The sequence below is a fragment of the Lucilia sericata genome, unplaced genomic scaffold (genome assembly GCF_015586225.1).
Source record: "Lucilia sericata isolate MDLA Ls3-8-SP2 unplaced genomic scaffold, ASM1558622v1 Contig000478F_arrow, whole genome shotgun sequence".
Classification (NCBI taxonomy): Eukaryota; Metazoa; Arthropoda; class Insecta; order Diptera; family Calliphoridae; genus Lucilia; species Lucilia sericata.
In genome coordinates, this window is record NW_023994493.1 from 240,601 (window position 1) to 266,741 (window position 26,141).

The 26,141-nt window shown below is 30.7% G+C and overlaps 1 protein-coding gene across 1 annotated transcript in view; it reads right to left on the reverse strand.

The window, feature by feature from the left end:
• The window catches only part of LOC119605358, a 98,371-nt gene that overhangs the window by 66,385 nt on the left and 5,845 nt on the right, over positions 1–26,141 (reverse strand). Inside the window, exon 2 of the mRNA XM_037958403.1 lies at positions 7,463–7,495. The gene's annotated coding sequence lies outside the window, so the exon portion shown is untranslated. The remainder of the gene's footprint in view (positions 1–7,462; positions 7,496–26,141) is intronic.

Below are 26,141 nucleotides of genomic sequence, written 5' to 3' on the forward strand. Positions count from 1 at the left end.
TTTAAAACACTGTCTTTGAAAACTCTCTTCCATAAAAAAAGGTCTTAGCAAGACATTACTCTGCAGAAACTGTCTAAAGGCAAACTGTTCTATAGTAAACTGTCCTAAAAAGACACTGTTTTAAAAAATTATGCTTGAACATCCCTGCTCTATAGAAAACTGTTATTAAAGGACACTGTTCAATACTAGAAAACTGACCCTGAAGTCATTGTCCTGAACAATACACTTTTCCATACAAAACACACTTTTCTATAAGAAAACTGCCTTAAACAAAACTTTTTTCTATAAGAAAACTGTCTTAAACAAGACACTTTTCTATAAGAAAACTATTTTTAACAAGACACTTTCTATACACTAATATAAGAAAGACACTGTTCTATCTTTTATCAGAAAGACATTGCCCTGTATAAAGCTGATAAAAACACTGTTCCTAGAAAGTCAGTATTCAAAAAAAACTATGGAAAACTGTCCTAGAAAATATATTTCTATAGAAAACTGTCTGTGTAATTCTTAGTTCTAAAACACTGTCTTTGAAAACTCTCTTCCATAAAAAAGGGTCTTAGAAAGATATTACTCTGCAGAAACTATCCAAAGGCACACTGTTCTATAGTAAACTGTTCTGAAAAGACACTGTTTTAAAAATGTATGCTTGAACATCCCTGCTCTATAGAAAACTGTTAGTAAAGGACACTGTTCAATACAAAAAAATCTCTGTTCTTTAGAAAACTGATCCTGAAGTCACTGTTCTATTAAAAACTGCGCTAGAAACACAAAAACTATTGCAAAAAAAAAACTGTGTTCTAAAAAACTTTCTTTCCAAGTCATTGTTTATTAGAAAATTGTTCTAGAAAGACAACTGAAACTGTCTTTAAAATAAATAGCTTTACAGAAAGCTGTCTATGAAAAACACTGCTTTAAAGAAATCTATCTTAAAGATAAATCTATCTTCAAGATAAATTGCACTGTCTTCTGTATTAAACTATTGAACAGTTTCTTTAGAAATAGTTTTTAAAAATTTAAATTTGTTTACAATTTATTGCAAATTTTCCAATTCATTTCACTTTAAACTTAATATTCTTGCCAATTTAAATAGCACTTAATGTTGATTAGTTTTCAACTAAAAAGCAAAAATATTATTTATAAAATTTTCTTAATTATTTTTTTATAAACTCTAGTGATTTCTACTCACAGCATTTTCCACTGTTTGACTTTGTTAACTTTAAAGTTAAAAGAAACAGAAAATTTTTTCTTCTAAAAAAAGCAAAAACAAAATTTATTGATTATTTTTGCAGCTGCAGCAGCAGTGTTTATAATTTCTTTGTAATTTGTTTTATTTTGTAGAATTTTAAATAGTTTTTTTTTTATTTGTTCTTAAGCTTCAGTTATAGAGAAAATAAACTAGATTTTAGTTTGACTTTGAAGTTTGTAAGAAAACTTTTCTGTTTTATAAAAGAAGCAACAAAAACCCAAGAATTAAAATGTTGCAATTAAGGTTGAAGAGAGAGAGAGAGAAAACAGTTATAAGTTATATACAATGAAAAGATTCATATAGATAGAGTTGTTATCTGCTGGGTTTTTCAAAAGTTTCTATAGCAAAAACGCATACATACCCATAACAGTGTGTCACTAATACTTGCTTTTCCTCAAGAGTTCAGCGGTTCTTTAACTTTGACTTTGGTTTTCAATGAAATTCTAATTGATTTTTATTGTTTAAAGTTTGTAATATTTAGGAAACACTGTTGTATTTCACTGTTGAGTTAATACTCGTATGTGTATTTAGTTTTACTAGAATTGCTTGCTTTTAACTAGATACCAGTTTTTCCTCTACATATTGTTATAAAGACACTTAAATTTAATTGAAAACTAGAAGAGTTAAATAAAATAACACCAAATTCACATCAAATTAAAAAAGAAAGTTATTTGTCAACTGGGAATTGAGTCCTTTAAACATTTGTGCAAATACTTGAAACTTTATAGTTTTACAGCTTTAATGGCATCAAGTGTGTTTTTTTGGTAAAAAGGGGGTTTTTATAAAGAACCAAAAAAACATAAATTCGGAAGGAAAGAATTTTCTAACAGAAAATTGTTTAAGGGCCCTTCAGACGATCACACTTTACTTACGACAAGTCTAATGAAAAAGTAAAATGAAATTCCTTCCGTATGACAAAATATAAAATAAACGTCTTATAATTTATATTTTTTGTGTTTACACGATTGGTATAAAACATTAACAAAGTAAGATGGAAACAGCTGTTTCACTTTTTTGTATGTGTTTACCCAAAAATACATCCCTGATCTAATGCGTCTTGCTTGTTTTTTGAATCATTTCAATAAATAAAGAGAGCCATACGACTGTCCAATTTTCCATTCGTCTTTTCTCTCAATGTGTGATAATTTCGTTACATATTGCATTTAGACGATCACATCCGTTCTCTTTTACACAAAATTTTGACAGATCATATTACTTGTGTGATCGTGTGAAGGGGGCTTTAGCGAAGAGAACTTTCAGTGAGAAAACTGAAAAAGAAAAAAACACAGAAAATGAACTAAACTAGAACTGAAATATAACTGAACTATAAATGAATTGAAACTGAACTAGAATTAGAACTAGAACTGAACTAGAACTAGAACTGAACTAGAACTGAACTAGAACTGAACTAGAACTGAACTAGAACTGAACTAGAACTAAACTAGAACTAAACTAGAACTGAACTAGAACTGAACTAGAACTGAACTAGAACTGAACTAGAACTGAACTAGAACTGAACTAGAACTGAACTAGAACTGAACTAGAACTGAACTAGAACTGAACTAGAACTGAACTAGAACTGAACTAGAACTGAACTAGAACTGAACTAGAACTGAACTAGAACTGCAACTAGAACTGAACTAGAAACTGAACTAGAACTGAACTAGAACTGAACTAGAACTGAACTAGGAAACTGAACTAGAACTGAACTAGAACTGAACTAGACGAACTAGACTGAACTAGAACTGAACTAGAACTGAACTAGAACTGTCTTACCCGATTGAGTACAATTTTCCGTCTTGTGCAAGACATATTTTTATCCGCATACCGTTTCGCAGAAAACTTAAAGCCATTTTTAATGGATGATTTACAATTTCCTTTTTTGAGTTTTTTTCACTTCTCTAAAATTCAAATTTATTTCAGCTTTCTTTTAATTGTATGGTTTAGTTTTACATTTTTCCACCTTTACAAAATTTTTCTTTATTTATTTTGCTATTTCGTTGGCTTTTTTATATTTTTCATATTTCCAATATGAATATAAATTTCTTATACAGAAAACTTTACAAATTTATTAAATGAATGTTAAATATTCAAGGTGCTCTTGCTGAAAAGCAAGAAAAAACAAACTCACGTTAAATGATGGTTTTAGATGAAAAAGTATAAAAAGGATTTGGCAAATGATTATTCAAGTGAAAAATGTATAGAAAAACTTAAAGCTTTCACGTTTAAACAAAATGTTTGCTAAAGTTTTAAACAAAACCGTGGGAAATTTTCCACGAAAAAAGTTACATTAAATTCTAAAGTATAAAAAACCTGTTTTGAAAGAGCTAACATTAACCGCTTGTAAAATGATACCATGTTTGGCATATTGTAACCTGTAGTGGTTTACAAGTAAAGATACATGAACATGCGAATCCTGCTGTTTGTTGCAAATTATCTTGAGGTTAGCAGGATAATAACACATACAAAATCCTTAAAATTTAAATTTCATTTTGGGTTTTTTTTGCAGCTTAGTAACAACTCCTAAGAGGCGACTTGAAAAGAGCAAGTTATAAAATGCTATTTATTTTCCTTTGGGAATAGGAGACATCCTTACACATATGGCTGTTATATATGTATGTATGTATGTATGCATGTATTCTTGGAAAAGTAAGTGTTCTTTGGTAATGTCTGTGTAGGTAATAAAAATGTTATATGTAACAATACATAAAAAACTGTTATTTACCTTGGCGTTTAATGTTTTACTGTACTGTATGTGTGGTAAACAACAAATTTTATGTTTCCTTATGTTTATTTCCTGTATCCGCTGGTACAACCTTGACGCTGTGTAGTGATTTTATGTTGAAAATATGTTGATTTAAAGTCAATGACCATAACGAGGATTTTGGTAGATATTTTTACTTTATTTGTACTTAAACATCTTTTAGCATTTCTACAGCAAATATACACTTGACATATTTGATTGTAAAAAATGGAAAAATTATTGAGGAAGTAAAATTCTCATATGTGAACAACACCCCTCCCTTTTAACCCCTCCCCTTTCAGTGTTAGGACTTATTACTGTGGTCAAAAGTTCCCTATAAATATATAAAATGTTAAGAATGTTTGCCCTGCACGTGTGTGTTGACACATTTATCCACCTTTCTTCACCATTTTTTATCTGTTAGATTTTTAAGGTTTAAATACTTTAAATATGTTTTAAATAATATGAAAATGATATGTGCGGATTTTTATGACCTCATTTGATCTCTTTTTTAATTTATGGGTTGTTTCTTCTCATTCGTTTTATGTTTGAGAGATGTTAATGGAAAATGAATAAATTAAGATTTAATTTACATATAGAATTCGTTTTTAATTTTAGGGTTTTATTTGAATAAATTAATCATTAAAAATTTACACAAAAAAGGGGAAATAACTCTTAGATGCTTTTAAAGAAACCTATCTAAAAAAACAGTCTTAAACAAAAAACTGTTTACAATAACTGGAACTAAAACTGAACAAGAACTAAAGTAGAATTAAACTAGAACAGAACTAGAACAGAACTAGAACAGAACTAGAACAGAACTAGCACAGAACTAGAACAGAACTAGAACTGAACTAGAACTGGAACTGAACTGGAACTGAACTAGAACTGAACTAGAACAGAACTAGAACTGAACTGGAACTGAACTAGAACTGAACTAGAACTGAACTAGAACTGAACTAGAACTAGAACTGAACTAGAACTGAACTAGAACTGAACTAGAACTGAACTAGAACTGAACTAGAACTGAACTAGAACTGAACTAGAACTGAACTAGAACTGAACTAGAACTGAACTAGAACTGAACTAGAACTGAACTAGAACTGAACTAGAACTGAACTAGAACTGAACTAGAACTGAACTAGAACTGAACTAAAACTGAACTAGAACTGAACTAGAACTGAACTAGAACTGAACTAGAACTGAACTAGAACTGAACTAGAACTGAACTAGAACTGAACTAGAACTGAACTAGAATTGAACTAGAACTGAACTAGAACTGAACTAGAACTGAACTAGAACTGAACTAGAACTGAACTAGAATTGAACTAGAATTGAACTAGAATTGAACTAGAACGAACTAGAACTGAACTAGAACTGAACTAGAACTGAACTAGAACTGAACTAGAACTGAACTAGAACTGAACTAGAACTGAACTAAAACTGAACTAGAACTGAACTAGAACTGAACTAGAACTGAACTAGAACTGAACTAGAACTGAACTAGAACTGAACTAGAACTGAACTAGAACTGAACTAGAACTGAACTAGAACTGAACTAGAACTGAACTAGAACTGAACTAGAACTGAACTAGAACTGAACTAGAACTGAACTAGAACTGAACTAGAACTGAACTAGAACTGAAAATACAGTTTTCTTCGAAAAACTCTGTTTTATCAAAGATTGTTTAACAAAAATTTTATTATTGAATCCCCTGTTATGTTTTCCCTTGAAATCTTTTAAGGCAAACCCTATTGAAACATTTAACTGCGTGTTGAGCATAAAAGACAAATACGTATGATATGAAATTTACGTTATTTAAATAAATTTTACTTGTACAACTTTTCATCAGTTACACGTACTTTTACCCCAGAAGAAGAAAAAAAAATACAAAAAAAAAAAAAAAACCGAAACAACAAGAGATGATTTTAATAAAAAATCCAACACAAGTTAAAAAACATAGAGCAGGGTGCATAAATATTAGGGTGGTATAAGAAATGAAAAAGAAATTTATATTAAATAAAAAATTTTGTAAAAAATGTATGTTTTCATAAGTGAAGTCAAATGATACCCTGCTACTAAACTTCATTTGTTATGTTTGTTACAGCAGTATGAAATTAAGTCAAAAAATTTGTTCAAGGATTTAAGAACTGTGTAACTGAAACATTGTTTTGCTATGTGAGCTTTAAAAAAACGTATGTGTGTGCTTGAAGGTATGTGTTTTTTTGTTTTGTTTTATCCTTTATGTTGACAATTTTATTTTATTTTTAATATTCCTGTATGTTTGCCACCAAACCAAAATCATTTTATTTGTTTTCAAAAGTTTTTTTTTTTTGGTTTTTTTAATAATTTTTTTTAACTTGGAAAAAAAATCTGTAAAAAATTTTGGTCACATACTGAAATTGAAAACGCGTTATAATAGATTTTGGTTTAGATTTTAAGGCAAAGTTTTTCTTTTAACACAGATTTAATTTTATGTTCTTTTCTTTTAAAAGCTGTTTAAGTGAAAAAATAAGAAAAAATATATAAAAAGAACTTTAAATGACTTTAAGGCATATGTTTAGAGGGGGGATAATAAATAAAAATAAAATTTTTATAGGTGACTGGCTTTACTTTAGACTTATTTTCTTAATAACCAACGAAAAAAAGTGTATTCTATACTTTTCCAAAGCTTTATTATTACATAAATAAATTTAAATGCTTGTCTTCTTACAAAATGTTTTGCTGGGTTTATTTTGTCTTATATATTTTTTTCCTTATTGTGGCTTGCAGTGTTGGAAAGTGTCTAATAGGATTATAATGTTGTTTTAGATTGTTTATTTATTTTATTTTAATTTTTTTCTCTCTGCTCATATTTTTTGTTATGAAAATTACCAAAATATAGCTTTAAGGCTTTAGAGTGAGTTAGAAAAGTATTTAATATTTAAAATTCTTGTTTAAATTAAACCAAAATAAAAAAATTTAATTTCATAAAATTTAAAATAATCTGTGTTAAATGTGTCCCTTTATTTAAAAACCAGTATTAACTTTCTTTTTACAGATTAAATATTATTTTATAAATCTTGTGTTTAATACATCAAAGGTTTTTCTTTAAGGATTTTTTATTTATTACATATTAACAAAAAAAACAGATTATTTTCTAAAGCTGTTGTTTATATGACTATTACAGACGTATACGTGTTATTTAATCACACCTAAAAAAAATATCACTCATACGCTCAGTAGTTCTAAAGTAACTAAGAGACATTGGCAAAACGTTGAAAAAAAATAGTGTAAGACAAAAGAAAAGCATTTTATATACCAAAATAATAAAATAAACTACTTAAAAAATCAATTTAAGTAAAGCACTAAGAAATGCATATCGTCTAGAACATGTCTAGTCATCAATATTTATTTGAAAAATGTGCAAATTTTAGATTTTGGATAAAATATAAAAATAAATTAATAGTTGCAAATATTAATTTCTTACCTTACAGTTCCAAAAGAATGGCTACCAAAGGAGCTGAAATAAATGAAAATAATCCGAATTAGAATATTTACATTTTAAAATTATTTGTATATATAAGATTTTTAAAAAGATTCCTCTGATTTTCTGTTCCAGAATAGTACTAGTTCAGTTCTAGTTCAGTTCTAGTTCAGTTCTTGTTCAGTTCTAGTTCAGTTCTAGCTCAGTTCTAGTTCAGCTCTGGTTCAGTTCTAGATCAGTTCTAGATCAGTTCTAGTTCAGTTCTAGTTCAGTTCTAGTTCAGTTCTAGCTCAGTTCTAGTTCAGTTCTAGTTCAGTTCTAGTTCAGTTCTAGTTCAGCTCTAGTTCAGTTCTAGTTCAGTTCTAGTTCAGTTCTAGTTCAGTTCTAGTTCAGTTCTAGTTCAGTTCTAGTTCAGTTCTAGTTCAGTTCTAGTTCAGTTCTAGTTCAATTCTAGTTCAATTCTAGTTCAATTCTAGTTCAATTCTAGTTCAGTTCTAGTTCAGTTCTAGTTCAGTTCTAGTTCAGTTCTAGTTCAGTTCTAGTTCAGTTCTAGTTCAGTTCTAGTTCAGTTCTAGTTCAGTTCTAGTTCAGTTCTAGTTCAGTTCTAGTTCAGTTCTAGTTCAGTTCTAGTTCAGTTCTAGTTCAGTTCTAGTTCAGTTCTAGTTCAGTTCTAGTTCAGTTCTAGTTCAGTTCTAGTTCAGTTCTAGTTCAGTTCTAGTTCAGTTCTAGTTCAGTTCTAGTTCAGTTCTAGTTCAGTTCTAGTTCAGTTCTAGTTCAGTTCTAGTTCAGTTCTAGTTCAGTTCTAGTTCAGTTCTAGTTCAGTTCTAGTTCAGTTTTAGTTCAGTTCTATTCAGTTCTAGTTCAGTTCTAGTTCAGTTCTAGTTCAGTTCTAGTTCAGTTCTAGTTCAGTTCTAGTTCATTTCTAGAATTCAGTTCTAGTTCAAGTTCTAGTTCAGTTCTAGTTTCAGTTTCTGTTCAGTTCTAGTTCAGTCTAGTTCAGTTCTAGTTCAAGTTCTAGTTCAATTTCTAGTTCAAGTTTCAGTTTCATTCTAGTTCAGTTCTAGTTCAGTTCTAGTTCAAGTTCTAGTTCAGTTCTAGTTCAGTTTCTAGTTCAGTTATAGTCAGTCTAGTTCAGTTTCTAGTTCAGTTCTAGTTCCAGTTCTAGTTCAGTTCTAGTTCAGTTCTAGTTCAGTTTCTAGTTCAGTCTAGTTCAGTTTCTAGTTCAGTTCTAGTGTTCAGGTCTAGTTCAGTTCTAGTTCAGTTCTAGTTCAGTTTAGTTCAGTTCTAGTTCAGTCTAGTTAGTTCTAGTTCAGTGCTAAGTCAGTTCTAGTTCAGTTCTAGTTCAGTTCTAGTTCAGTTCTAGTTCAGGTTCTAGTTCAGTCGCTAGTTCAGTTCTAGTCAGTTCTAGTTCAGTTCTAAGTTCAGTTCTAGTTCAGTTCTAGTTCAGTTCTAGTTCCGGTTCTAGTTCAGTTCTAGTTCAGGTTCTAGTTCCGTTCTAGTTTCAGTTCTAGTTCAGTTCTAGTTCAGTTCTAGTTCAGTTCTAGTTCAGTCTAGTTCAGTTCTAGTTCAGTTCTAGTTCAGTTCTAGTTCAGTTTCTAGTTCAGTTCTAGTTCAGTTCTAGTTCAGTTCTAGTTCAGTTCTAGTTCAGTTCTAGTTCAGTTCTAGTTCAGTTCTCAGTTCTAGTTCAGTTCTAGTTCAGTTCTAGTTCAGTTCTAGTTCAGTTCTAGTTCAGTTCTAGTTCAGTTCTAGTTCAGTTCTAGTTCAGTTCTAGTTCAGTTCTAGTTCAGTTCTAGTTCAGTTCTAGTTCAGTTCTAGTTCAGTTCGTTTAGTTCTAGTTCAGTTCTAGTTCAGTTCTAGTTCAGTTCTAGTTCAGTTCTAGTTCAGTTCTAGTTCAGTTCTAGTTCAGTTCTAGTTCAGTTCTAGTTCAGTTCTAGTTCAGTTCTAGTTCAGTTCTAGTTCAGTTCTAGTTCAGTTCTAGTTCAGTTCTAGTTCATTCTAGTTCAGTTCTAGTTCAGTTCTAGTTCAGTTCAGTTCTAGTTCAGTTCTAGTTCTAATTCTAATTCTCTAGTTCAGTTCGTGCTCCGTTTTAGTAGTTTTCTGTAGAAATATGATTGGTTTAAAGAAATTTCTGTAGAAAATTTTCTACCTTAAAGTGTTTTCTACTGAAAAATGTCTACTTTAGACAATTTGCCAAACAAAACCATATAACCATATATGTTTGGTAAAATTTTTACAAATGTAACAATAAAAAATAAAATTTTTGCATACCACAAGTTATTAAGAGAAAATCTACACGTGTGTATGTAAATTTATAAAAGTGGGTGGGAATTTGGGTAGCACTATATGGACACGAATGTAAGTTTATATGTGTGGGAGCATGAATATGTTTGCATACAAATAAAAAAAAAATATATATTGTGACAGAAGTAAGTCAAACCGTCTATTTATTTATTATTGTTTGCTTTGGTTTATATTATTCAGAATTTTTGTGTTTATTTTTGTTTAAGCATGAGCTCTTTTCCGTTCATGTTTCAGTTTTAGGGGGGATTTTTAAGGCATTTTGGACTTGTACTCACTTAAAAGCCAATGGAGAAATTTATTCAAATATTTTGTATATTTATCCACCTCCAAAGTTTCTTTTTTGGTGTATGTTTTATTTGCTTTTGTTGCCATACTTTTCTTTACAATGTGGTCAGAAAGCCGAGAAAAGAGTGTGTTTTGTTGTAACCACAACATTATGGAGAAATAAGTTTCATTTACTAAACTGTTAAACAGTTTTCGAAATGATGTTGCTACAGCCATTGTTAAGCATTTATTTATATGTCTTTAGTGGCAGTTTGGCTGTTTGTGTATTTGTTTTCCTTGCCTTGCATGTCCATATACAAGCCTCTGGAGGCAACTTTATATACTTTTATTATTTTTTTATTCCTTTTTCTTTGGTTCACAGGGTTCATTCATTTGTTGTTACGTCTGTTAATTTTTCTTGTATTTTTTTATTTTCTTCCCTTCAGTCCTGTTTATTGATTGTGGCATATATTTTTTGTGTGAATTTAATAAAAAATGCAAATTTGTTTGTTAACAAAGTCCCCAAGACATACAAATATTATGGGAGAATAAGCAGCAAAAAAATCTCACCCAATTCGTAATTGGAAACAGCTTATGAAGTTCTTTTTTCTGTATTTTTGTTATTTCTTTTTTATTGGAATTGTTATGATCGCCTTAAATTGTAATGTCATCATAAAAATGCAATATTTATGTAGATTATTTTTTTGATATTTTTATTTATTTCTTGTCTAGTTTATTTCTCAAGGACTTTAGTTCATCTACAGAAATTTTGCTATTTTTTTAGAGAAAATGTAAATTGAATTTGCATAAATTATTTATTCATAATAAATACAACATTTGTGTAAATCAGGCCTATATTTATGCAGTATTTGTTTTGTTGGACATCTAAATTGAGTGTGTAAATATAAATTGATTTTGAGATTTTTCTATTGGGTATATATCTGCGATTAACATACTGAAGCAATTTGTATAAGGTTAGTAGTTATTTTAGTAAATATGGATAAAACAGGGCCCAGTTCATACGTTCAAGAAAATTTTCAAAAATTAAAAAAAATCCATTGCGTATGAGTGTTATTGAATTAAGAAAATAATATGTATACGCTACCATGTTCCATAAAAAAATTATCTTGGACAAGACATTTTTATGAAATCTAGAAATAAACAGGCACTGAGCTAGAACTAGGACTGAACTAGAACTGAACTAGAACTGAACTAGAACTGAACTAGAACTGAACTAGAACTGAACTAGAACTGAACTAGAACTGAACTAGAACTGAACTAGAACTGAACTAGAACTGAACTAGAACTGAACTAGAACTGAACTAGAAATGAACTAGATCTGAACTAGAACTGAACTAGAACTGAACTAGAACTGAACTAGAACTGAACTAGAACTGAGCTAGAACTGAACTAGAACTGAACTAGAACTGAACTACTGAACTAGAACTGAACTAGAACTGAAATAACTGAACTAGAACTAACTAGAACTGAACTAGAACTGAACTAGAACTGAACTAGAACTGAACTAGAACTGAACTAGAACTGAACTAGAACTGAACTAGAACTGAACTAGAACTGAACTAGAACTGAACTAGAACTGAACTAGAACTGAACTAGAACTGAACTAGAACTGAACTAGAACTGAACTAGACTGAACTAGAACTGAACTAGAACTGAACTAGAACTGAACTAGAACTGAACTAGAACTGAACTAGAACTGAACTAGAACTGAACTAGAACTGAACTAGAACTGAACTAGAACTGAACTAGAACTGAACTAGAACTGAACTAGAACTGAACTAGAACTGAACTAGAACTGAACTAGAACTGAACTAGAACTGAACTAGAACTGAACTAGAACTGAACTAGAACTGAACTAGAAAGAACTGAACTAGAACTGAACTAGAACTGAACTAGAACTGAACTAGAACTGAACTAGAACTGAACTAGAACTGAACTAGAACTGAACTAGAACTGAACTAGAACTGAACTAGAACTGAACTAGAACTGAACTAGAACTGAACTAGAACTGAACTAGAACTGAACTAGAACTGAACTAGAACTGAACTAGAACTGAACTAGAACTGAACTAGAACTGAACTAGAACTGAACTAGAACTGAACTAGAACTGAACTAGAACTGAACTAGAACTGAACTAGAACTGAACTAGAACTGAACTAGAACTGAACTAGAACTGAACTAGAACTGAACTAGAACTGAACTAGAACTGAACTAGAACTGAACTAGAACTGAACTAGAACTGAACTTGAACTGAACTAGAACTGAACTAGAACTGAACTAAAACTAAACTAGAACTGAACTAGAACTGAACTAGAACTGAACTAGAACTAGAACTGAACTAGAACTGAACTAGAACTGAACTAGAACTGAACTAGAACTGAACTAGAACTGAACTAAAACTGAACTAGAACTGAACTAGAAATGAACTAGAACTGAACTAGAACTGAACTAGAACTAGAACTGAACTAGAACTGAACTAACTGAACTGAACTAGAACTGAACTAGAACTGAACTAGAACTGAACTAAAACTGAACTAGAACTGAACTAGAAATGAACTAGAACTGAACTAGAACTGAACTTAAACTGAACTAATCTAGATTTGAACTGGAACTGCCTTAGACTAATACTGTAGTGGACTACAACGAAACACTTCCTTTAAAAAACTGTCCTGGCCTTGACAAGACCTTTTTCTATACAAAGACGTTTCTAAAATTTTAGAAAACTGCTTCATAAAAATACTTTTATTATTATTAATTGTAATTTGTTCATAAATAGCCATTTAAACTTAAATGTCTTTTGACATAAAAAATTCCTAACCTTCAAATTGTTGACACGATTTAAAATTTCATTTCATTTAGTTATTTTCTGCTCTAAATACTATGAAAACAAGTTAAACAAACACAAATATTTCTCTACGTCTTAAGGCTAGAAATTTGCGTTGTTTGTATTTTTAGTAATTTCTATTAAATTTAATGGGAAATTATGACACAGCATTAGAAGTAGAAGTTGAGGAGAAAAAAAACTAAAATATAAATAAATTAATGGAGTTTCACTTTCATTTTCATTTTGTTGCTGTTGGCATCATCAACAATTTAATTCCGCTTTTGCTGTGTGAAATGTCAATGTGGTTGTGGTGGCTGCTGTAACTGTTACCAAGAAGGGAGGAGAGTGGGTTAAGTTGGTTTGATGTAATGAATTGTTTGCTTATTTCTTACTTCCTTCCTGTCATGTTTGCTCATCGTTGTAATATTGTATTGTACGTTTGTTTTTTTGTTTGTTTCAGTTTTCATTTTGTGGGAGGATGGCCTCCTTTAAGACTCTCTGTCTTGATTTCTTTTCAGTGTTAAAACTTATAAATTTTATACATCCTTCACTCACTTTGCTAGTTTGTGTTTTACTTTTAGATGTCGTTTTCATTTTCAAACAACCATTTTCACTTAGACATTTGTGTTACTTTCTTATTCATTTATTTCTTTTATTTATTTCAGCCTTCCTTCCTTTTTTTCGTTATTTATTTATTACTTTCTTTTGTATTTGAGTTTTATAAAAGAGTGCGAATACATTAATACTTTTCAGTTTAACCGAAATTCTTCATCATTTTCATGGTGTTTTTAGGTAAATATTTAAATGTCTTTCGTTTCGTTTCTTTTTGTTTTTGGTTATTTCCTTTTCCATCTGGTTGATTATTTGCCCTGCGGCAGTTTACCTGGTTGGTTACTTGAGCAATCTTCAAATTTGTCTTGACACTTTGTTTACTTGGAATGTTGAGCATAAAAAGTTTTTAGCGGAAATAATATTTAATTGTCAGATAATTCCAGGATACAGAAAATGGTGAAATCTTAACTTTAGATTAAAATTTTAGAAATAGTTTCTTTGAATGATGCTTAAAGCAGAAAGTTTTCTTAAAGAAAACTGCCTTAAAAACTTTTGTTCATAAGAAACTGCCTTGAAATGGCACTCTTCGTAAGATAACTGTCTTGAACTAGAACTGCACTGGAATTGAACTAGAACAGAACTAGAACAGAACTAGAATAGAACTAGAACAGAACTAGAACAGAACTAGAACAGAACTAGAACAGAACTAGAACAGAACTAGAACAGAACTAGAACAGAACTAGAACAGAACTAGAACAGAACTAGAACAGAACTAGAACAGAACAAGAACAGAACTAGAACAGAACTAGAACAGAACTAGAACAGAACTAGAACAGAACTAGAACAGAACTACAACAGAACTACAACAGAACTAGAACAGAACTAGAACAGAACTAGAACAGAACAAGAACAGAACTAGAACAGAACTAGAACAGAACTAGAACTGAACTAGAACAGAACTAGAACAGAACTAGAACAGAACTAGAACAGAACTAGAACAGAACTAGAACAGAACTAGAACAGAACTAGAACAGAACTAGAACAGAACTAGAACAGAACTAGAACAGAACTAGAACAGAACTAGAACAGACTAGAACAGAACTAGAACAGAACTAGAACAGAACTAGAACAGAACTAGAACAGAACTAGAACAGAACTAGAACAGAACTAGAACAGAACTAGAACAGAACTAGAACAGAACTAGAACAGAACTAGAACAGAACTAGAACTAGAACAGAACTAGAACAGAACTAGAACAGAACAGAACTAGAACAGAACTAGAACAGAACTAGAACAGAACTAGAACAGAACTAGAACAGAACTAGAACAGAACTAGAACAGAACTAGAACAGAACTAGAACAGAACTAGAACAGAACTAGAACAGAACTAGAACAGAACTAGAACAGAACTAGAACAGAACAGAACTAGAACAGAACTAGAACAGAACTAGAACAGAACTAGAACAGAACTAGAACAGAACTAGAACAGAACTAGAACAGAACTAGAACAGAACTAGAACAGAACTAGAACAGAACTAGAACAGAACTAGAACAGAACTAGAAACTAGAACAGAACTAGAACAGAACTAGAACAGAACTAGAACAGAACTAGAACAGAACTAGAACAGAACTTGAACAGAACTAGAACAGAACTAGAACAGAACTAGAACAGAACTAGAACAGAACAGAACTAGAACAGAACTAGAACAGAACTAGAACAGAACTAGAACAGAACTAGGACAGAACTAGAACAGAACTAGAACATAACACACTTTCCTCAACACATATTTAAAAAAGGCTTCTCTATAAAAAAATTGCTTTGAAAAGACACTTTCACCTACAAATCTGCCTTAAAAAACACTTCATTATAGAAAACCTCATTGAGAGTTAACATACAATTTCCAAATATTTTTCCCATCTGTCAATCTCATTTTAACTAAATAGAAAACCTTCATTTTCCCTTCTTTCAAACATCACTGTCTAATTGAATTTCGTCAACATTAAACATGGCACCAATAAACACAATATTATACAAAACAACAATTTCTATGAACAATTTGCATGCGTACAAACAATTTCATTTAACATGCCATTGAAAAAAAATTCCTACATTTATTATTATTTTTTCATTTAAAATATTTTCTTCGCATCAAGTTTACTTTTCATCACATTCAATAATAAAACCAGCGAGCGACGACCGACATACAGACAGCCACATCCCCAAAAGTATGTGAAACATTTTTGCCAAAATTAAACGAAATATTAAAGCAGAGTATGAGTAGGAGTGACTTTAATACAGAAAAAACAAGTGTATTAAGCATTTAATCTGCATAATTACAAAAAAGCTGATGAATAAAATGTCGTGAAAAAATAATTTAGCTTTTGAACATCTTTTTCTGTTTTTTTCTTCGATTTACACTTATTCAACTCAATTTTCATTTATATTATAATATAAATATTTTTTAGAAAAACGCTGGCAAACAAATGTTAATGACTGCAATAGAAATTAAGTTATTGAGAAATTCCAAGAATTTAAAACAGAAATTTTTTTTGCTACCAAAAAGGAGCATAAATATTTGATTAAAACTTCAAGTGTTAATTGTAAGGGACGACTGATTTTATTTAACTCCCTTTTAAAATTTTAATATTTCTATAAAGGTCCTCTAATCTAATTGAATTTTGATCCCAAAAAAAAAAATTAATTTATTATCAAAATTCTATTTAATTATAACATTAATTTGAGTAATGTCATGTTCATTAGTCAATTAGTATTTTAATTAGCTGTGAAAAAATACATTTTACAAATATTTTATGAAATTTGTTTATAACATATATACACACTCATACAGATGCGCAAATAAATATCCAAAGGATGTGTTCATAGTAATAATAACATGGTAAATATTTTATGCAAATGTACATATTTCAACATACACACATTCAAATATATTTCCTTATAAAACCATGCAAATTCATATATAGACCATAAATTTAAAATGCCATAAATTATTATTATCGAGCCAAGAGACAACAACAGGTTATTACACAAAGTATGCAGATACAGGAAGTGTACAGTTTAATATGGTTATTTTAATATATCCTGCTAAATTTTAATGCGGCATGTTACATTAATACGATAAGCAACTGAAGCAGAAAACGTTTCAGGAAAAACTAGACTAAACCAGAACTAAAATAGGGTGGAACAAGAAAGGACTAGAGCAAATCTAAAACAGAAAAGAATTAAAACAGAACTAGAACAGAACTAGAACAGAACTAGAACAGAACTAGAACTGAACTAGAACAGAACTAGAACAGAACTAGAACAGAACTACAACAGAACAGAACTAGAACAGAACTAGAACAGAACTAGAACAGAACTAGAACAGAACTAGAACAGAACTAGAACAGAACTAGAACAGAACTAGAACAGAACTAGAACAGAACTAGAACAGAACTAGAACAGAACTAGAACAGAACTAGAACAGAACTAGAACAGAACTAGAACAGAACTAGAACAGAACTAGAACACAACTAGAGAAGAACTAGAACAGAACTAAAACAGAGCTAGAACATAACTAGAACAGAACTAGAACAGAACTAGAACAGAACTAGAACAGAACTAGAACAGAACTAGAACAGAACTAGAACAGAACTAGAACAGAACTAGAACAGAACTAGAACAGAACTAGAACAGAATTATAACAGAACTAGAACAGAACTAGAACAGAACTAGAAGAGAACTAGAAGAGAACTAGAAGAGAACTAGAAGAGAACTAGAACAGAACTAGAACAGAACTAGAACAGAACTAGAACAGAACTAGAACAGAACTAGAACAGAACTAGAACAGAACTAGAACAGAACTAGAACAGAACTAGAACAGAACTAGAACAGAACTAGAACAGAACTAGAACAGAACTAGAACAGAACTAGAACAGAACTAGAACAGAACTAGAACAGAACTAGAACAGAACTAGAACAGAACTAGAACAGAACTAGAACAGAACTAGAACAGAACTAGAACAGAACTAGAACAGAACTAGAACAGAACTAGAACAGAACTAGAAGAGAACTAGAAGAGAACTAGAACAGAACTAGAACAGAACTAGAACAGAACTAGAACAGAACTAGAACAGAACAGAACTAGAACAGAACTAGAACAGAACTAGAACAGAACTAGAACAGAACTAGAACAGAACTAGAACAGAACTAGAACAGAACTAGAACAGAACTAGAACTGAACGAGAGCAATTAGACAAGAGTTCTCGTGCAGAAAATTACCTTCTTTGGTAGAAGTCAAATATGTATAGAAAAGTGTTTTAATGCTGAAGTTCATTTATGCAGTGTTCTCCTGGAAAACAGTCTGTGAGGACACTTTACTTCAGAAATTTGTCTTAAACATTATCAGTAAATATAAACTTTTAATAACTTTTGTGAAAAGAAACCATTTTAAAAGCTAACAAATTTTTCTTAGAAAACTTCTTTAAGTTTACTCTTTTATCACTCATGGGTTAATTGTATTTGTTCGTGTTCCTGTAAAATACGTCTAACAAGAGTATGTAGTTGTTTAACAACCAAAGCAACAGTCTAAATTTTTACAAGTACAACTTTTTTTACAACATAAACAATGTTATTTTATGGTATGTGTTAAAATTTCTTTTTCAAAAACAAAGTAAAAATATCAGATTGAAACAGAGGAAAACAAGCACACAAACACACACTCCGCACTCTTGCTTTTACTACTCTTACTTGTGCATACATGCAGCAACAAGGATTAACAACAAGTGGCTAAAACAAATAGAGAACCTTTGAAAATAAAAAACCAAAGAGTCATGTTCTCAAATGAAAGCAACGGAAACTAATAAGAGGGAGAGAAGAGCAAGCTGAAAGGGGGCAACACTATAATATTGTGTATGAAAATGAAGGAAATAAAAAAGTAACAACATTAAGGACTAGATTTAGCGGTTTTTTGCTACAACAGAAAGTAATGTTAGATAAAATAGAAAAATAGCTACAATACACTGAAAGGATTTAAAAAAAAATTAAAACGAAAAACTGTTATAAATGCTAAAGAACACATGTTTAGTTAATTTAGTGTTATTAAACTAAAGGAAACGGAAAAGAGGAGGGATAGAGTAGAGAAGGAAAAAGGTTTTAAGGATTAAAAGTAAAAGAATTTTATAAAAGTTAAAGTAAAACAACACTATAATCTCTGCCAGCTTATGTTCGGGTCGCTTTAACTGACATTTTTTTTTGAAGATTTCCAGCCTTAGGCTTAAATACAAATGTTTGTTTGTAATCATTAGTTATACTTTTTGTTTTTTTTTTTCTGTTTTAATTAAGGCTCTTGTAAGGGTTAATTTAGTTAAAATAATAAAAAAACCAGACATATTTTCTTGAATATATTTGTTTTAGAGCCTCCTTTTTTAAGGCTTTTTAAGCTAAACAAACTGTTGACGTTTATTTTTTTTATTCTAAGAGTTTAATTAAACAACAATACCTTCATTAACATTGCTTTTGTTGTTGTGGGTTTTTTACATTTCCAAGAAAAAAAATCAAGCTCAAAATGCTTCATTAAGTTAATAATAAAAACACTACAACAACAAAGCAACATCCTATTCCTATTCTCCCAACACCTAAAACCTTAACACAAAATTGTCTTTGTTCGTTCTTTTTTTTCTAATTTTTTGCTTTTTTTCTTCTGTTTACCGCTTATTTCCTGTGTGTCTTTTAGCTTTCTCTAATCCTGCTAACATAAGTTATTTATTTCTTTTTTTATTCCTTTAATAATATAGAATATTATTTAATTTTTTTATTATTATGAAATATATTTTCCATTTCTCGTTTTCTCTTTTTGCCAGCTAATGAAAATCTGTAATAATGCCTTTTTGTCACTAGGGAGGTATAATGTTAATGTTTTTGTTTAGTTAAAATAATTTCCGTTTTACTAACTATTCAAATTATAAAAGAAAAAGGTTCTGCTGGGGTTTTCATTAAAAAACAAGCACCAGCTAAAGGAAGGGAACAGATTTTGAAATGTCAGAAAAATGTTTAGAAAAAACTATAAAAAGCTGGGTGTGTTATGTTACCGCATAATATTTGAGTAATTCCTAAGGAAATGTTAATTTTTAAAAGAAATTTACACATCACTGAGGACATTAATTTAAACCAGAAATATTTATCAAAAACTGATTAATGTTTTTAATAAACCATTAAAAACTGTACAAGGAAATGAACTAGAACTGAACTAGAACTGAACTAGAACTGAACGAGAACTGAACTAGAACTGAACTGGACTGAACTAGAAACTAGAACTGAACTAGAACTGAATAGAACTGAACTAGAACTGAACTAGAACTGAACTAGAACTGAACTAGAACTGAACTAGAACTGAACTAGAACTGAACTAGAATGAACTAGAACTGAACTAGAACTGAACTAGACTGAACTAGAACTGAACTAGAAATGAACTAGAACTGAACTAGAACTGAACTAGAACTGAACTAGAACTGAACTCGAACTGAACTAGAACTGAACTAGAACTGAACTAGAACTGAACTAGAACTGAATAGAACTGAACTAGACTGAACTAGAACTGAACTAGAACTGAACTAGAACTGAACTAGAACTGAACTAGAACTGAACTAGAACTGAACTAGAACTGAACTAGAACTGAACTAGAACTGAACTAGAACTGAACTAGAACTGAACTAGAACTGAACTAGAAACTGAACTAGAACTGAACTAGAACTGAACTAGAACTAGAACTGAACTGAACTGAACTAGAACTGAACTAGAACTGAACTAGAACTGACTAGAACTGAACTAGAACTGAACTAGAACTGAACTAGAACTGAACTAGAACTGAACTAGAAACTGAACTAGAACTGAACTAGAACTGAACTAGAACTAGAACTGAACTAGAACTGAACTAGAACTGAACTAGAACTGAACTAGAACTGAACTAGAACTGAACTAGAACTGAACTATAACTGAACTAGAACTGAACTAGAACTGAACTAGAACTGAACTAGAACTGAACTAGAACTGAACTAAACTGAACTAGAACTGAACTAGAACTGAACTAGAACTGAACTAGAACTGACTAGAACTTGAAACCTAGAACTGAACTAGAACTGAACTAGAACTGAACTAGAACTGAACTAGAACTGAACTAGAACTGAACTAGAACTGAACTAGAACTGAACTAGAACTGAACTAGAACTGAACTACTAGAACTAGAACTGAACTAGAACTGAACTAGAACTGAACTAGAACTGAACTGAACTGAACTAGAACTGAACTAGAACTGAACTAGAACTGAACTAGAACTGAACTAGAACTGAACTAGAACAGAACTAGAACTGAACTAGAACTGAACTAGAACTGAACTAGAACTGAACTAGAACTGAACTAGAACTGAACTAGAACTGAACTAGAACTGAACTAGAACTGAACTAGAACTGAACTAGAACTGAACTAGAACTGAACTAGAACTGAACTAGAACTGAACTAGAACTGAACTAGAACTGAACTAGAACTGAACTAGAACTGAACTAGAATTGAACTAGAACTGAACTAGAACTGAACTAGAACTGAACTAGAACTGAACTAGAACTGAACTAGAACTGAACTAGAACTGAACTAGAACTGAACTAGAACTGAACTAGAACTGAACTAGAACTGAACTAGAACTAACTAGAACTGAACTAGAACTGAACTAGAACTGAACTAGAACTGAACTAGAACTGAACTAGAACTGAACTAGAACTGAACTAGAACTGAACTAGAACTGAACTAGAAACTAGAACTGAACTAGAACTGAACTGAACTAGAACTGAACTAGAACTGAACTAGAACTGAACTAGAACTGAACTAGAACTGAACTAGAACTGAACTAGAACTGAACTAGAACTGAACTAGAACTGAACTAGAACTGAACTAGAACTGAACTAGAACTGAACTAGAACTGAACTAGAACTGAACTAGAACTGAACTAGAACTGAACTAGAACTGAACTAGAACTGAACTAGAACTGAACTAGAACTGAACTAGAACTGAACTAGAACTGAACTAGAACTGAACTAGAACTGAACTAGAACTGAACTAGAACTGAACTAGAACTGAACTAGAACTGAACTAGAACTGAACTAGAACTGAACTAGAACTAAACTAGAACTTGTCAAGACAGTTTTCATATAGAAAATATGTCTGTGTTGGAATACATTGCGTATGATTGATATTTAAATAATTCGTTAGCACTCATACGCACCATGGTAATTTGCATAATTAACAGTTTTCATATAGAAAAGTTTATTGTCATATAGAAACTTAACTTTTCAACATAGTTTTCATATAGAAATTTGTCTTAAGAGTAATATTTCATTTACAAAAATTTACTTTTGTCTCTCACTGTCTTTTTGTTTTATTATTTAATATTTTTTTTTTATGAACAACAACCCCAAAAGTTTTCTTTAACCTTGACTTGTTAGTGTTTGAGTTCTCTACAACTACTACTATCTGTTCATTAGCGTTGAAAACTTTTAATGATTAAAAATATGTATTACTTGTACTAGCACATACATGCGTATATATGTATGTATGTATGTATGTATAAGCTTCATTATATAAAATATTTTTGCCATAATTTGCAATTTTTGTGCGAAAATTATTACATCTATAGAGTTTTACAACATTTCCATAGAAACTAATAAGGAAACTAAGAAAGAAAAAAACATATTTTTACAAATCTACTTAGATTTTAATAGTTGAGCATTAATGGAAAACCCTTGTTAGATAAAAAAATAGAATACATCTATAATCTCTCAAAAAATACATAAACATGTCGACATACTTTAACGATAAAAAAAAACTTTTCTGTTCTCAAACAAGAAAACTTTGAACTTTTTTACAACATTGAGTACGAGAGTATTAATACTGTAATCAACATTCATGTAATTAATCATTGATGAGATAACTTTTCATACCAGAACTAAGTAGAAAAAAAAAAACTAAAAATTAAGTATGATTTTTTTCTACTTTTTTTTTTCTCAAATTTTTTTTTAATAAAACTGTATGCCCCTAACAATATAATTTACTTAATTTGGTGTAAGAAAAAGCAAAAAACTGTTGTGCTTCATTATAATTTCATGATATGAAAGACTCTTTAAAATACTCTAAAGATGATTAAATTGTAATTAGCTACTCATTGAAAGTTCGCAGCACGAAACAGCAACTTAAATTTACTAGTGAAACATGAACAGCAACACAAAAAAGGACAATGCTGCTTATTTCGCAACAAAATCTTTAGTGGCCTTAAAGAAGATGCAAAAAAATTAAATACAAGTCGTCTTAATAAAACATCAATGCCTGCCATTGCTTGTCACCATCTTGTCGAAGAAAAAAATATAGAAAGAAAGTAAAACGTTGTTAATGATGATTGCACTAGAGTACAGTTCAACTTGTTTGTAAGGATTTCTTTTACTCAACTCGTACATATTTTTTTCCCACAATATTTTTCTTACTCACTGTTGCGGAGCGAAAATAAGTCTCGTTTTTTTTTTAAGTAGAAAAATAAGACGACAAAATTTTTAACAACAACAACTACAAAACAGCCCTTGAATCGTCAAGTTTATCAAGCCTTTTCAAGAAACAGCATAACATTTTGGTTCAGTTGTCATGTATTTATTTGTATATAGAAGAGAATTGCTAAAAGGACTTAAGAGGCAAATTTATTAATTTCCTTTACGAAAACTTTCTTTCCCAAGAAGATACTTTTCTATAGGAAAAATGTCTAAACGAAAACTATCTTCCCCCAGAAAACACTTTTCTATATGAAAATTGTCTTCCTCAAGAAGACACTTTCTTCCCTGAGAAGATTTTTTTTATACAAAAACTGTCATCCTTGAGAAGAAACTTTTCTATACGAAAACTGTCTCCCCAAGAAGACACTTTTCTAAACGAAAACTGTCTCCCCAAGAAGACACTTTTCTAAACGAAAACTGTTTCCCCAAGAAGACACTTTTCTAAACGAAAACTGTCTTCCCCAAGAAGAAACTTTTCTATAGGAAAACTGTCTTGCCCAAGAAGACACTTTTCTATACGAAAAATGTCTTCCCAAAGAAGACACTTTTCTATACGAAAACTGTCTTTCCAAAGAAGACACTCTTCTATACAAAAACTGTCTTTCCAAAGAAGACACTCTTCTATACAAAAACTGTCTTCCTTGAGAAGACACTTTTCTATGCGAAAACTGTCTTCCTTGAGAAGATACTTTTCTATCCGAAAACTGTCTTCCTTGACAAGACACTTTTCTATCCGAAAACTGTCTTCCTTGAGAAGACACTTTTCTATACGAAAACTGTCTTCCTTGAAAAGACACTTTTCTATCCGAAAACTGTCTTCCTTGAGAAGACACTTTTCTATACGAAAACTGTCTTGCTTGAGAAGACACTTTTCTATACGAAAACCGTCTACTTTAAGAAGACACTTTTCTATACGAAAACCGTCTTCCTTGAGAAGACTGTTTTCTATACGAAAACTGTCTTCCTTGAGAAGACACTTTTCTATCCGAAAACTGTCTTCCTTGACAAGACACTTTTCTATCCGAAAACTGTCTTCCTTGACAAGACACTTTTCTATCCGAAAACTGTCTTCCTTGACAAGACACTTTTCTATCCGAAAACTGTCTTCCTTGAGAAGACACTTTTCTATACGAAAACTGTCTTCCTTGAAAAGACACTTTTCTATCCGAAAACTGTCTTCCTTGAGAATACACTTTTCTATACGAAAACTGTCTTCCTTGAGAAGACAATTTTCTATACGAAGACTGTCTTCCTTGAGAAGACACTTTTCTATACGAAAACTGTCTTCCTTGAGAAGACACTTTTCTATACGAAAACTGTCTTCTTTAAGAAGACACTTTTCTATACGAAAACTGAGAAACTTGAGAAGACACTTTCCTATACGAAAACTGTCTTCCTTAAAAAGACTATTTTCTATACGAAAACTTTCTTCCTTGAGGAAACTTTTTTTTTTATACGAAAACTGTCTTCTTTGAGAAGACACTTTTCTATACAAAAACTGTCTTCCCCAAGAAGACACTTTTCTATACGAAAACTGTCTTCCTTGAGAAGAGACTTTTCTATACGAAAACCGTCTTCCTTGAAAAGACTGTTTTCTATACGAAAACTGTCTTCTTTGAGAAGACAATGTTCTATACGAAAACTGTCTTCCCTGAGAAGAAAATTTTCTATACGACAACTCTGAGTAGGAAATCTTTTGCAAAATTTTAATTTAACATATTAAATTTCAACTCTCTGCGAATTTCTGCAGAAAGCCCAACATAAATTATATTTCCAACGAAATTGTAGTCATATTTTTTTTTTGTATTTAAATAAAATTTCTACCAAAATATGTAAATTACCATTGAAATTGCATATATTTTACACAAAAAGTAGCAAATAAAAAGAGGAATAAAACAAATTCCATATAAGCAGATTGCATTTTTTAAAAAAACACATGAAAAAGAACAAGAAAACAAAACAAAGCGCATACATGCAGCAGAGAAGAATCATATGATATAAAAACTTTAATCCCTTTTTCACTATAAATGTAAATATTACAAGGGTTATGATGAGGACTGCGCGAGCTATTCATAAAGAAAACAAACAAAAAATCCCCTTGAGTTAAACAGCGACTCACTCACACACTTGCTCAGTCAAACGTACAAGACGCCCACTCACTAACAGATTTAACTGAAGGAAACAGTCATCCAAGCATTCATTCCAGCACTTATTACAGACTTGGAATTGTTAGCACCGTTATATCGACATTCCGAAAAAATGCATTTTCTCCAACAACAAAGTTATTGTTGTTAAGAAAGTGCAATTTTCAGCTGCCAAACGTCATGGTCGAGAAATATTGTTGAACAGCTGCTGGATGGTTTGGGGGGGGAATAAGTAAATATTTATGGTTATATTTTGTTGTATTTCCTTTTTATAGTTTAAAGTTATTGAAAGCCATAGAAAAGGGCTTTAGTGGTATGATGAATGGATGTTATAGTTTTATTTTTATTCTTTTTTATCTTGGACCATATAAAGCTTTAAACCTTTTCTTTTCAATACTTTTTGCTTTATTATCATATCAAAGAGGGTAAACGAAACTTTCTTTTAGTTATAAAACAAACCCCTAGAAACAGATAAAGAAAGATGTTTAAAATTGTATTGCGCTCAATTCACAGAAATTTCAAAAACCACTTTAGAGATTAAATAATAAAATACAAATGTTAAAAATATTTCTTTAAAGTATTGAATCAATACTTTTATAATTGAAAAACTTCAGGAAAAACTTGAACAACAACTGCTTTAGCAAGGAAATACCTGTCAAACACAATTTATCACTTAATATTTATTATTTTTTATAGATATTTTTTAATTAATTTTAATAGCATCCTTGTGTGTTATGAAAAAAAATCAATTAAAATTTTTTCTGTTTTTTTATAGAAGTAAAAATATGACAATTATCTATAATGAGTTTTTATTTGACAACAGGGTGTGTGCAATTTAAAGGTGTTTAAAAACCAAGTACAAAAACAAATTCTTTTGTTTCTTTCTCTCTTTTATGCAAATAACCATGGTGCGTATGAGTGCTAACGAATTATTTAAATATCAATCATACGTAATGTATTCCAACACAGACATGTTTTTTTTTCAAGATTTTTA